Source organism: Meriones unguiculatus, chromosome 3 (genome assembly GCF_030254825.1).
Source record: "Meriones unguiculatus strain TT.TT164.6M chromosome 3, Bangor_MerUng_6.1, whole genome shotgun sequence".
NCBI classification, from domain to species: domain Eukaryota; kingdom Metazoa; phylum Chordata; class Mammalia; order Rodentia; family Muridae; genus Meriones; species Meriones unguiculatus.
This window is the reverse complement of record NC_083351.1, coordinates 79866190-79880516: the sequence shown is the minus strand read 5'-3', so window position 1 is coordinate 79880516 and position 14327 is coordinate 79866190.

Genomic DNA, 14327 nt, shown 5'->3' with positions numbered 1-14327 from the left:
TGTCATCAGAACAAAACAACAGCCTACAGACTGGGAAAGGATCTTCACCTATATCTGACAGAGGGCTGATATCCAGAATATATAAAAAACTAAAGAAGTTAAAAAGCAGGAAATCAAGCAATCTGATTTAAAAATGGGGTACAGAGTTAAACAGAGAATTCTCTATAGAGAAATATCGAATGGTAGAGAAACAATTAAAGAAGTGTTCAGTGTCCTTAGTTGTTAGGGAAATGCAACTCATAACAACCCTGAGATTTCACTTTACACCCATCAGAATGGCTAAGATAAAAAACTCAAGTGACAATACATGTTGGAGAGGATGTGGAGGAAGGGAAACCCTCTTATAATGCTGGTGGTTATGTAAACTTGTACAACCACTTTGGAAATCACTCTGATGCTTTCTCAGACAAATAGAAATAATGATTCTTCAAGATCCAGCTATACCACTCCTACACAAATATCCAAAATATGCTCAAGTACACAAGGAGATTTGCTCAATCATGTTCATACCAGTTTTATTCATAACATCCAAAACCTCAACACAACCCAGATGTCCCACAATGGAGGAATACAGAAATTGTGGTACATTTACACAATGGAATACTATTCATCAATTAAAAACAAGGAAATTAATTTTGCAGGCAAATGGTGGGATCTAGAAAAGATCATCCTGAGTGAGTTATCTCAGAAGCAAAAAGACTCACATGGTATATACTCAATTATAAGTGAATATTAGACATATCATTATAACTATACTAAAATCTGTACACCTAAAGAAGCTAAGCAAGAAGGAGGATCTTGGGTAAGATGCTCAATCCTCACTCAAAAAGACAAATGGGACAGGCATTGGAAGGAGAAAACAGTAAAAAAGACAGGAGCCTACCACAGAGGGCCTCTGAAAGACTCTATGCAGCAGTGTATCAAAGCAGCTGCTGAGACTCATAACCAAACTTTGGGCAGAGTGCGGGAATCTTAGGAAAGAAGGGGGAGATAGTAAGACCTGGAGACATCAGGAGCTCCACAAGGAGAGCAACAAAACAAAAAATCTGGGCACAGGCGTCTTTTCTGAGACTGACATTCCAACCATGGACTTTATATGGATATAACCCAGAACCCCTGCTCAGATGTAGCCCATGGCAGCTCAGTATCCAAATGGATTCCTTAGTAAGGGGAACAGGGCCTGTTTCTGACAAGAACCCAGTGGCTGGCACTTTGATAAACTCTGCCTGTGTGGGGAGCAGCCTTGCCAGGCCACAGAGGAGGACAATGCAGCCAATCCTGATGAGACCAGATAAGCTAGGGTCAGATGGACTGGAAAGGAGCATGGGAGGGAAAAAGGGAGGAAGGGTAGGATTGGGAGGGAATGAGGGAAAGGGCTACACCTGAGATTAAAAAAAAATTGAATAAACTAGTTAATACAAAAAATAAACATTAAAAAAACATGAAAAATAAGTGCTCATTTTTTTTAACTTAGGCTTTCATGCTTGCAAACACATTAACAGCTGACCTATGACGCCAGCCCTGTACTTCTTGAGGGATGTCTTGGGCTCCTATAGAGGATGTGTGGCACTCTTTCCAAGTCATTACACACAAGGAGTTAGGCAGTCCTTGTGAAATATGAGCGAAATGTGACAAATGCTGGACCTTACCTTAGAATGGTCACGTCTTATCTTCATGTCACCTTCTCAGGAGAATGGTTTAATTTTTTGTGAACTGAAGCAGTTGGACCAGATGATCCAATGATTTGATTAATGGCTCCCACTGTGAAGTATGAACTAGAGAGCCTTTTTCTTGTTAAGCTATGGAGCACATGGTCTCTCAGGAGAACCCCACACCCAGGAAGAGAAAGCTCTTTGCAGCAATAGCCTTGGGATTTGCTCTAATTCATTTAGTTTTACCAACATATCAAAGATGTGCTCATATTTTGTAATCATTAAATATTTTTAGCCATCTAAAAATGGCTAATACTATGTGGTATTAATACTTTTTTTTTTCTCACTATGTATTTCTGACTAGCCCATAACTTGCTATGTAGATCAGGAAACCTCTCACTCACAGATATCTTCCTGTTTCTACCTCCTAAATGCCAGGATTAAAACTCCATGTTATACCACAGATAGATCTCTACTCAAGCAACACATACCGAGATTTTCAAGAGCGTGTATGACTCCATTGTTCACTGTAGAAATCAAAGAAGTTGGTTATTTCAGACTTTTATGTGTTTCCCTCGATGGCTCTCATATTAACTTACAATATATAATATGAAATATTTAAACAAAAGAGGTATGGAACAGTGTATAAGTGGGATTATTGGACATGGAACCTAAAAATGTCTTAGATATACTCTAAGCATAAACTCTAATTTTTCAAAAAAATTTAATTGTGTTTTGGTGTTTTTTTTTTTTTTTTTGCTTTTTTTCTTCTATGATTGAAATCATGTCTTGCAAGCACTCTGCTTGTCATTTGCTTACCAGGTCATCTACAAGGAATTGACATAAAGTTAGAAAAATCTTTTAAGTTATAAAAATTTCTGCTAGTGCATCTCATAGAGCGAATAGAGGACTTTAATTTGGGAATGAATTTTCGTTAACTAATAAATTCATAAATCTTAGCCATTTACAAATCCTATGGTTTTCTTTTTTCTTTTTGATTTAAACCTTCTTTAAGCATTTAATATATACTCATCTTACATTGGATTATGTAACTGTTAGGAAATGACCTAAGTAGATATTTCCTATATAAAACAGTAAAGCTCTCATTTGTGTTTCGATCTACCTTGAGCCATAAATAACATTCAAATATAGACTTACTAAATGACTTACACTTTATTTTTAAAGACAGTTTTAGAGGTAAGCGTATAAGGAGTTGTCAAGGAGTATATGTAAAACGAAGGCATTAGTGCACTTACTCTCTCTATTTCTAGATTTTGATTTTTTCTGAGAGTATTTGTTATCATTTTAGTAATGTTAGATACTGCACATAAATATATTCTAGATTATGTGCAGGGCCAACTTATAGCCATATTCTGCAGCTTTATTTGCAGAATTCTGCAGGTTTCATTTGCCCTAAGAAAAATGATGAATTACCTCATAGCAAGCTGTACAAATAAAACTTTTACAGTCATTTACATAAGGCACAATCCTGGGGATATTAAGTCATCAAATAGCACATGGTCTTGGAATTTTGCAGAGCTGAACAGAACCTTCACTGTAGCCATCGACACTGAGATCAAGTCATCACAGGAATATGGTGAGGAAAAATAATTCCTTTAGAGGTATGTTGTATGTGTAATAAAGCACTTCAATACAAAAATTCATTATTCTACTTTCATAAATATGAGTGATTATATGTCACCTTCAGAATGACACTATTCTGGGTAAAAAAAATATTAGTCTTTAAATAATATTTTTAAAAGTTTTAAAAAATATTTTAAAATTAATTTCTAACCAGATAATATTATCATTTATAGCAAAGAAGCTGTCAAAATGAAAAATTCATTAGTGTTGTCATGTTTCTTCATGATTTTATAGATATCATATTTACAAATTTTGAATTTTAAGGTTTAAACTACAATATTTTATTGTATTTTATAGGTGGATATGAATTTTAGTATTTTCTTTAAAAATGTGGTTTGTTTTGTTTTTGAAATGTGCTTTAATAGAGTTTTGGTGATACAAAATATTAATACCTTATTTTGTTTATATATGTTTAAATTTTATTGTAGAAATAGTAATACATATAAATAAAGAGTATTTGATCTGTTCCATCTGAAATGAGTCCTTAGATTAATTAAGTCAAAATACCATTTGGAAAAAGAGTTTTACTTTGTTTGCTTTGAATATTAATTAACATTTATTGTAATCTTTTAAATTTCTTTTTAACTCTTTTATGATGTTGTTGTCTTTTTTCATAATCAGCATGTACAAATTTCCATAAAATGAAAGTGATTTTGTTTGGATACATATACACTCTCATTAAAAAACAAATCTATAGTAAATTATACTTTTTTTTCTTTTTATGAGGCTTACGTGAGTCCAAGTAGCAGGACATGCGGTTTAGATGTAAATCAAGACATTGGGTGTAGGGCTGGAGAGATGGCTCAGTGATTAAGAAGATAGTCTGCTCTTCCAAAGGTTCTGAGCTCAATTCCCAGCAACCACATGGTGGCTCAAAATCATCTATATTGAAATCTAGGGCCCCTCTTCTGGCCTGTAGGCATACATGCAGGAAGAGTACTGTATAAATAATAAATAAATAAGCAAATCTTTTAAAAATTCTGTGTCTAAAGGAAACTAAGCACATATACAAAACAATTACAATCAGCATGAAAGAAGACAATCCTTTCCTGATGTCTTTTGTTCCCAAAACCACTTTTTTTTAACCTTGATCTTACACAGACATGTCACAAAATTTTAAAGAATGAAAATAACATCCTACTCTAGAATTGGCAAACCAGAGATCATGTATGTTTGTACTGAAGATTTAATATCTTTTCCATTTTCTGATTTTATTTTTTACTATAGAAAATTGAGCCACTAATATAATTTTGAAGTATATATGTTACACAAAACATTATACATATATGTATATATATGTATAATCTATACATATACATATATGTATATATATGTATGTACATATGTATATATATGTATGTATATATGTATATACATATGTATATATACATATATATATACACACACATATCAGATATCTAATAACATCAAATCATCAGAAGATATCTATGTAATAACACTTTATGTAGTAAGTCACAGAAACATTGACATATTCTTGGAAGAAAGCTTTAACAAAATTAAAAATTTAGGTTGATCAGTTCCAAGTTTTCTGAGAAACAGCCATATTGTTTTCCAATGTGGCTGTTCAGGTCTGCACTTCTGCCAGCAATAGCAGTGTTCCACTGTGCCACACCCTTGCCAGCATAAGCTGCCACTTCTGTTTTTGACCTTAGCCACTCTGACAAAAAGTAGCTGGAATCTCAGTGTTGTTTTGATTAGTGGTTCTTTGATGGCTAAGTGTGTTGAGTATTTCTTCAAGTGCTTCTTTGCCATTTGAGTTTCCACCATTGGGAATTGTTTGTTTAGACCTGCCCCCCCCATTTTTAATTGGATTATTTGGCTTATGTTAATGTTAATGTCAAGTTATCCATTAATCTATGAGTATAACAGAATATCATTAGGTATCTTTTCATTGATTTTGTTTGTTTGTTTGTTTGTTTGTTTGTTTCAGTTTGGTTCTATCTTAGCCATCTGGCCTCTTGCCTCATTACACTCCTGCAAAATTATATTTAAGAATGAAAATATCTTAGGTAGTTAGTCAAGAACTAGGGGGAAGGAAAGGTTCTTCCAAAGAAAGGGATATGTAGACTACAATGCTATAAAGGGACAAACTGGAATTGAGAAAAGGGGACAATATAAAAAATGGGTTGGGAGAGCATGGTAGAAGAGCAGATTTGGAGAAAGATAACTAACATTAAAAAATATTTGAAAAGCCATATGGATGTCTATTACAGTAGAATCTTTCTTTAAAATATATGCATATATTAATAGAATTTAAAATAAGTTTCCATATAATGGGATGCAATGCCTCAGTTGGACCTCACATCCTAGCAAATACAATGCCAGAACCAGAAATGAGTTCATTTTTCGAAAATCAGTGGTTAAAAATGCCTCATACACTGTAAGAAGTGGGAAATAGTAAGAGCTGAAAAGGACAGGAACTCTATAAGGAGAACAACAGAACAAGAAAATTTGAACACAGGGAACTTCTCAGAGACTCATACTCCAACCAAGGACTATTCATGGAGATAACCTAGAACCCTGACAATGCAGCCACTTCTGATGAGAACTGATAGACTAAGATCAGAAAGAAGGAGAGGAGGACCTCCCCAAACAGTGGACATGGGGAGGGGCATGCATGCAGAAAGGGGGAGGTAGGGTGGGACTGGGAGGGGAGGAGGAAGGGGCTTATGGGGGATACAAAATGAATAAAGTGTGATTAATAAAAGTCAAATTAAAAAAGAAAAAACAAAACCAAAAAACCAAAAAAAAAAAAAGTCTCATACAGCTACCCTCTCATTAAACACCAAAGGTTATTGTGAATTCTATTGGTTACTTTTCTATTACTGTGATAAAACACCGAAGCAATATATAAAAGGAAACATCTTTTGGGTTTGTAGTTTCAGATAAGTGGAGTTCATGATGGCAGAGTGAAAGCATGGCAACAGGAACAGCTATGAACTCATATCTGAAACCACCAACAGGAGGCTGAGAGTACACTGGGAATGGTCTGCGGCTTTTGAAACCTCAAAGCCTTTACCCAGTGACATACTTCTTTTTTTAATTTATTTTTTTATATTAATTGCAGTTTATTCATTTTGTATCCCAGCTGTAGCTCCCTCCTTCATTCCCTCCCAATCTCACCCTCCCTCCCTCATCTCTTCCCATGCCCCTCTCCAAGTCCACTGATAGGGGAGGTCCTCTTCCCCTTCCCTCTGACCTTAGCTTATCAGGTCTCATCATGACTGGCTGCATTGTCCTCCTCTGTGGCCTGGCAAGGCTGTTCCCCACTCAGGGGGAGGTGGTCAAAGAGTAAGCCACTGAGTTCATGTCAGAGTCAGTTGCTGTTCCCCTTACTAGGAAACCCACTTGGAGACTGAGCTGCCATGGGCTACCTCTAGGTTGTCTCCATGAATGGTCCTCGGTTACTTGTTAATGCCTCCTAATGCATTCCAAACATTCTACCAACTTAGAGCCAAGTATTCAAACATATGAGTCTATTGGGGCTATAATCATTCAAACCACCACAGTTACCCTCTACAGCATGATGGCAATTAAGGCTCTGATTGTGAAGACACCACTTACTTACTCTCTATAGAGAAATAAATCTTGTTGTCAACTTGAATCTGCGCCATTACTAACTACCATTTATAGGACCAAAAGTTACTATATATTAGTCCAGAGGAAAAAAGTAATCATCAATCTCATCTAGTTATGAATATTTTAAGCTATAGTAGAGATCTGCTGACAAGATGTAACAACTGGTGCAATAGTGACATAAATTTTATGGGAGTAATCAAACATATTTTTGATTCCACCCTTGGAATGAAATACATACCTGATAATTTTAAAGAGGCCATAGGTATATAAATTCATAGGTTATTGAACCTAGGAAACAACCTACCATTATAATACAGCTCAATGAGCATAGGAAGTAAAAAGAGTACTAATGAAATATTACTGTACACATAGCAGGGCATTTTTTATCCCTCGTCATAGAAAAATATTCCTGCAGTAGATAGCAAATTATACAGAAGCCCAGAACTTAATCATGTGTAGAAAGTGATAGACTTTGGAGCACTTAGTCCCAAATGAGAAGTCTGTATTGCAACCCCTCCTCTCAAGGCTAAGGGACTTTTGTGGAAGAGGAGTCAAGAGATTGTAATTGCAAGAGATCACAGAGAATTTTTTAATTCAGAACATGGCTGCTCTGGCAAGAGATCACGTCACCTTCTAGTTTTGTGTGATCCAGCTGGAATACAGACACACCCTTAATCCCAGGAGAGGGGGACAATAAAATCTCTAAATTCCAGGCTAGCCTGGTATAGAGCAATGTTCAGGTAAAAAGAGCTTAGATCTAGCCTTGGTATACATGCCTTTAATCTGAGCCCTCAAGAAACAGAGGCTTGCAGAACTGAATTCTAGTCAGTGCTGGTCAGGCAGTTAGGCTGAAAGTGGCATGAGAGGCAATGCAGAGGGAATGAATTTGGGGCTATTCAGCTCATGGAATTCAGAGGCAGTTTTACCAGGAGAGCTCTAACATTTGAAGAAAGAACAACCTAAAACCAGGTGAAGATAAAACAAGTCAGAGAATGAGAAGGAGCTAGATTAGAATAGATTGCTAGAGTTAGTTTGAGGCCAAGCAGAGCAATCCAACTAAGAGAAACCAGATTGAATCAGTCATCTTGGAAAGGCATTTGAGCCAGTATAATTGAGTTGAACAAACCAGCCAGAGTTCAGAGAAAAAGGAAAACCAAAACACAAACAAACAAAATCTAAACTAGAAAGGGTGAGCTTATTCAGGAGAAAGTCTCAGAGGCTAAAAACATTTAGGCTTAGATTAGATTATATGGAAGCTAGAAGGACTAGGCTGAGGCTACCAGATGGAGGCAATAAGCCTCCAAGATGACAATTACATAGGGCATATAAAAGTTACTTTAACAGGAGACCTCGAGGAAACTACATTTTCCAGACACAAAAGGACTGATACACAAATAAAAGAATAGAGACTAGGACCCTCACAATTTGAGTAGAAAAAAAAAATCCACCTAACATAAAGGAGGAGAACTGGGCACAAAATTGCTCCTCTAATCAAGAAGCTATTTAAAAATCACACCCTTGAACAAGAAGCTATTAGTAATTGATAGGTGCTAAAACAGGGAAGGCAGACTTCATGGTCAGCAGCAGTTGGTCAACAAAAAATGCACTTTGTGTGTGTGTGTGTGTGTCTGTGTCTGTGTGTGTGTGTATGTGGGTGCTTTTTTGTTTTGTTTGGCTTTTCAAGAAAAAAAAACAAAATTAGGTGGTTAGGGAGAGAAAAATTTAGGAAGAGTTGGAATATGGTAAATATGATAAAATATAATATATAAAAACTTTAAAAATAAGAAACAGAAAAATAAAAGAATCTATAAAACTCTGACCAAAGGAAATATAGATTTAGCCACATTGTTAGGAACTGGGTGTTCAAAGAGCAGAATATTCTTATCAGAAGATTTTTTTTTTTTTAAATGCAGTTTATTCAGAAACCTTGAACAATCCTCGGACCCTGGGGAAAGCCAGCCCACAGCTTAAATAGCCTCTGGGTAGCCAACCCAGGCGTGCCACGTGGGCAATGCAGATAGGTCCACATACATGAAAGCAAGCCAGATCCTCAGCCTTAGCCAAATGTGGAATTGTTCGTGACAGAGAGCACTCACCATCGGGTAGGTGGAAGGCAGAAACCAGCTCCATCTTTAAGGCATAGCATTCCGCAGCTCTCTACAGTTCCCCCTTTTTGTTTTAGACGCATCAGGCAAGAGTAGAGGTCTGATCTCTGATATTAGAAATAAATTGGGACTTTGTACCGATGTTCGTTTAGGTGTCATCCACCCAAAGAGCATCAGAGCCGTCCGATACCTTTTTCTCAGAGGCGGGACCTGGGGCATCAACCCGCATGCAACCAGACATGCTCTTCTCTGGGTCCAAAGCGGCTGACCCTGAGTGCAGTGCTTAGCCTTGCATCCTGAGCATAACATTTTAGCTTTTTATGGTATCCAACCATGCTTGGGGAGAATGTCCTGCTTCAATGGCTGTAAAGGCCTGAATGATCAAGGCTGCATCACACTGTTGTGAGACTCTAATCTTGCATATATACCACAGGCAAACCAAGGAGACCAACACCAGAAGGCCTGCTAACACTCCCATGCCTGCCCATTCCTTCAGATGATTCATGGCTGCAGCAATCCTTGATGATAATCCTGTGGCTAGTCCTGCGTCCACTCTGGTAGAATTTACTGTGACAATGGCCACTCTCAGCTGCTCCATCGTAGTATCGAATTCTCCAGTCCAATTACCTAAAATATAGCTCGACAATTGTTTAGACAGATTTGCAGCACAGGAAAAATTCTCATTATCAGATTTTAATAGCAGTTAAATATGAGTTTATCTTGGACTCAAAGAATCTCAAGGAAATATAAAGAATATTATATGGAAAGGCATGTGGAGGAACATGAGACACTAAGCATAATCACAGGAAATGTTGAAAACATTAACTTATATGAGTAGGTCAATTAAAATAAAAAAATAATGACTGACATAGTGCTCAATGATTAAGAGTCTAGAAAAGAGATCTATTTTTATGATGATTTCTATATTGGGAAGGCAATTACTTACCCCAAATCACTATTATTTTTTAGTTCTTTAAAAGGTATATAATGTTTTCATCATATTCATCTCCTTTTCAAACTTTACCCAGATCACTCCTCACTGAACATTGCTCTTTTCTTTCTTTCTTTCTTTCTTTCTTTCTTTCTTTCTTTCTTTCTTTCTTTCTTTCTTTCTTTCTCTCTCTCTCTCTCTCTCTCTCTCTCTCTCTCTCTCTCTCTCTCTCTCTCCAAATCCAGCTTCTATTGTCAGTAACTCATCAGCTGAAGGTGAGGCTTGGTGTTCCCTTTCCCTCTTCACGCTAGGATTTTGTCTGGTTTGAGTTTGCGTTAGGTATATTAATGCTGTCACAACCAGTGTGAGTTCATACTTTCAACTGCTCCACTGTGTCCAAAGGACAATGTTTCCTTGAGTCGCCCACTGCCTCTGAAACATTTTTCTCTTCTTTCCCTTGCACAATTATTCCTAAATATTTTGGGACAGGCATGTGTTATAGATGTCTCATGTAGGCCAGAGAATTCCACACTCTTTTAATTTTTGCTCCCTTGCTAGTTTTGGGTTTTTATATTAATCACTGCAAATAGAATCTTTTCTGATGATTGCTTAGAGATGCGTTAATCCATGCATATAATGCTAAGTTTTTAGGGATCTGATGAATACTATGTTCCCTTGGCAGAATTTAGGTTAATAGATTCTCCCCCTACGGCACATGACCAATTTAGGTTTTTGAGTCAACAATTGTGCCAGGAATGGATTTCATCTTGTGGAGCAAGACTTAAATTTGAACAGAAAGAGGTTGGTTACTTCCATGATGTATGTGCTGCTATTGTGCCAGTAGGACTGTCTGCCAGGCCAGTAGGTATTATAGGGGTCAGGATTTGCAACTGTATGGGACTGATGATCACTTTTCTTCTTCAGTTGCTTACATAGCGCCTTCTAGCATTACTTTTCTTAAAGATGTGGTACTTGAACCTCAAAAGAAAGACTAGAAAAATAGGTGGTTGTTTATCGCCATGAACTTGCTGAAAATGTAATTTATTGAGATTTCTCTGCAAGGAGAACTCTGTTAGCATTCTATAATCTGATCTATATGTATACTTATTTCACTACGTTATATATATAAATATAAATAAATATATGAATATATATATATAAAGACATATATACAAGACATATATACATATGTCTGGCATACATATTTAATTCCGTAGCATTATGGTTATCAGTACAATATGCAGCATGTCATGCTATTGAAACCTGCATAGTTAGATGGGGTCAGAATGTCAAGCTAAATTAAACTCACAGATGATAGTGTAAGCCCCACTCCATTTGTCTCAGGCAAATGGTTGAGACAGGTTCTGTTACACTAGAGAAAAATTTACAGCTGTTGTTTAAAAGAAGCCTCAATTCCCCTCATATCCTTGTTATGACATTGTAATTTCCTTCCTGGGATTTTCTTCCAAATTCTTGATCTCAACCTCAGAAATTTGCATATAAAGTTCCCTGGGCTGCTCTAGTATTGAAACATCTGTGTGATTACTCCAGCAATCTCTCTTCCACCTTTCAACTCTTCACCTGCATTTTTTCCTCCTTAAGCAGCACTCTGTTCATACATTTTTGCAGAGTTGTCTGTGGACACCTTACTTCTACTAAAATTGTAAATTGTGAGAGGGCAATAATCTCCTTCATGTGTAGCATATAGAAAGGACTTTAAAATAGTCCATATTTGACAGATGACTAAATTGTTAAATGAAAGAACAACTTTATCTGTAAAGAGTTTTTTAATTGTTTGACATTGTTAAAGTAAACAAACTGTCTCTTGTGTGCTCTGAGCTCCATCAAGGGTATGCGAAGTGAAAAGAGATTTGTGCATTAAGAAATGAGCAGAAAAAGGTATTTTCAGAAGCTGGCATCTTTCTAAGGGAGGCTATTGAATATGGAATGTGGTTTTGTTTTAGGTCTTAAAATGGACTTTGAAGAAAGAACATTTTATATATACTAAATAATAAGAATATTCAATTAATGTACTGCTCACCCAGATTCTGTGTTCACCATCATCTCTGCTTTTCATCATTATGCCATAAAATAAAGATCATTTTAGACAGTATGATATTTGGTTTGAATGGTAGATCAATGAATAGTGATAAATGTAGTCTGTTGGAATGTTAAATATTTCCTTTAATCATTGCTTCTAATCTTCCATGACAAAACTAAATTTATGCAATAACTACACAGCAAACCAGCCCTACAGAAGATACTAGAAGGAAAACTCTAATCCAACGAAAACAACTATACCCAAGAAAACATAACATACAGATAATTTCCCAACAAAAATTAAAAACAGGCCATGAATCACAATAAGACCACCAACTCCACAATAAAAGGAACTAATGTTTATTGGTCACTGTTATCTATCAACATCAACGGACTCAACTCTCCAATAAAGAGACACAGACTAGCAGATTGGGTGTGTAAACAGGAGCCAACTCAATTCTCTACAGACCTGGAAAAATTTTTTCAGCTTCATATGAAGAAACAAAAAACTCAGTTTCCAAAATGATCCTGTACAACAACAGACAATGTGGAGGTATCTTCATCCCTGACATCAAGCTGTACTACAGAGCGATAGTAATAAAAACTGCATGATATTGGCATAGAAACAGAAAGGAGGATCAATGGAACCAAATAGAAGACCCTGAAATAAACCCATACCCTTATCAATACTTGATTTTTGTTTCTTTATTAATTACACTTTATTCACTTTGTATCCCCCCTTGGTTCTCTCCCTCCTCCCGTCCCAATCCCTCCCTTCCTCCACCCTCTGCATGCATGTCCTCCCCAAGTCCACTGATAGGGGAGGACTTCTTTTCCTTCCTTCTGATCCTAGTCAATTAGGTCTCATCAGTAGTGGCTGCATTGTCTTCTTCTGTGGCCTGGTAATGCTGCTTCTCCCTCAGGGGGAGGTAATTAAAGAACAGGCCAATCAGTTCATGTCAGAAACAGTCCCTGTTCCTATTACAATGGAACCCACTTGGAAACTAAACTGCCATGGGCTACATCTGTGCAGGGGTCTTAGGTTATCTCCATGCCTAGACCTTGTTTGGAATATCAGTCTCAGGAAAGACCCCTGTGCTCAGATTTTTTGGTTTTGTTGCTCACCTTGTGGAGTTCCTGTCCTCTCCAGATCTTACTGTTTCCCACTTCTTTCCTAAGATTCTCTGCACTCTGTCCAAAGGTTGCCCATAAGTCTCAGCATCTACATTGATAGTCTGCAGGACAGAGCTTTTCAGAGGTCCTCTGTGTCAGGCTCCTGACTTGTTCCCTCTTTTATCCTTCTTCTGATGTCCAGCCTCTTTGTCTTTATGTATAGAAATTGAGCATTTTAGCAAGAGTCCTCCCTCTTGATTAGTTTCTTTAGCTGTACAGATTTTAGTAGATTTATCCTTTATTATATGTCTATATGAGTGAGTATATACCGTGTGCATCTTTCTGCTTCTGAGATAGCTCACTCAGGATGATCTTTTCCAGATCCCACCATTTACATGCAAATTTCATGATTTCCTTGTTTTTTATTGATGAGTAATATTCCATTGTGTAGATATACCACAATTTGTGCATCCATTCCTCCACTGAGGGGGATCTGGGCTGTTTTCAGCTTCTGGCTATTAGAAATAAGGCAGCTACAAACGTAGTTGAGCAAATGTGTACTTGAGAATCATTTGGATATATGCCTAGGAGTGGTATAGCTGGATCTTGAGGAAGTACTATTCCTAATTGTCTGAGAAAGCGCCAGATTGCTTTCCAGAGTGGTTGTACAAGTTTACATTCCCACCAGCAGTGGAGGAGGGTTCCCCTTTCTCCACAACCTCTCCAGCATGTGTTGTCTCTTGAGTTTTTGATCTTAGCCATTCTGATGGTTATAAGGTGAAATCTTAGGGTCATTTTGATTTCCATTTCCCTGATGGCTATTGAGGTTGAGCATTTCTTTAAGTGTTTCTCTGCCATTTGATATTCCTCTGCAGAGAATTCTCTGTTTAGTTCTGTACTCAATTTTTTTAATTGAATTACTTAATTTTTTTTTTTTTTTTTTGCTTTTTAACTTCTTTTGTTCTTTATATATACTGGATATTAGCCCTCTGTTACATATAGGGTTGGTGAAGATCCTTTCCCAATCTGTAGGCCGTCATTTTTTTCTGAGGACAGTGTCCTTTCCTTTACAGAAGCTTTTCAGTTTCATGAGGTCCCATTTATTGATTGTTGCTCTTAGAGCCTGTGCTGTTGGTATTCTGTTCATGAAGTTGTCTACTGTGCCAATGAGTTTAAGGGTATTCCCCACTTTTCTTCTAAACAGTTTAGTGTGTCTCGTTTTATGTTGAGGTCTTTGATCCA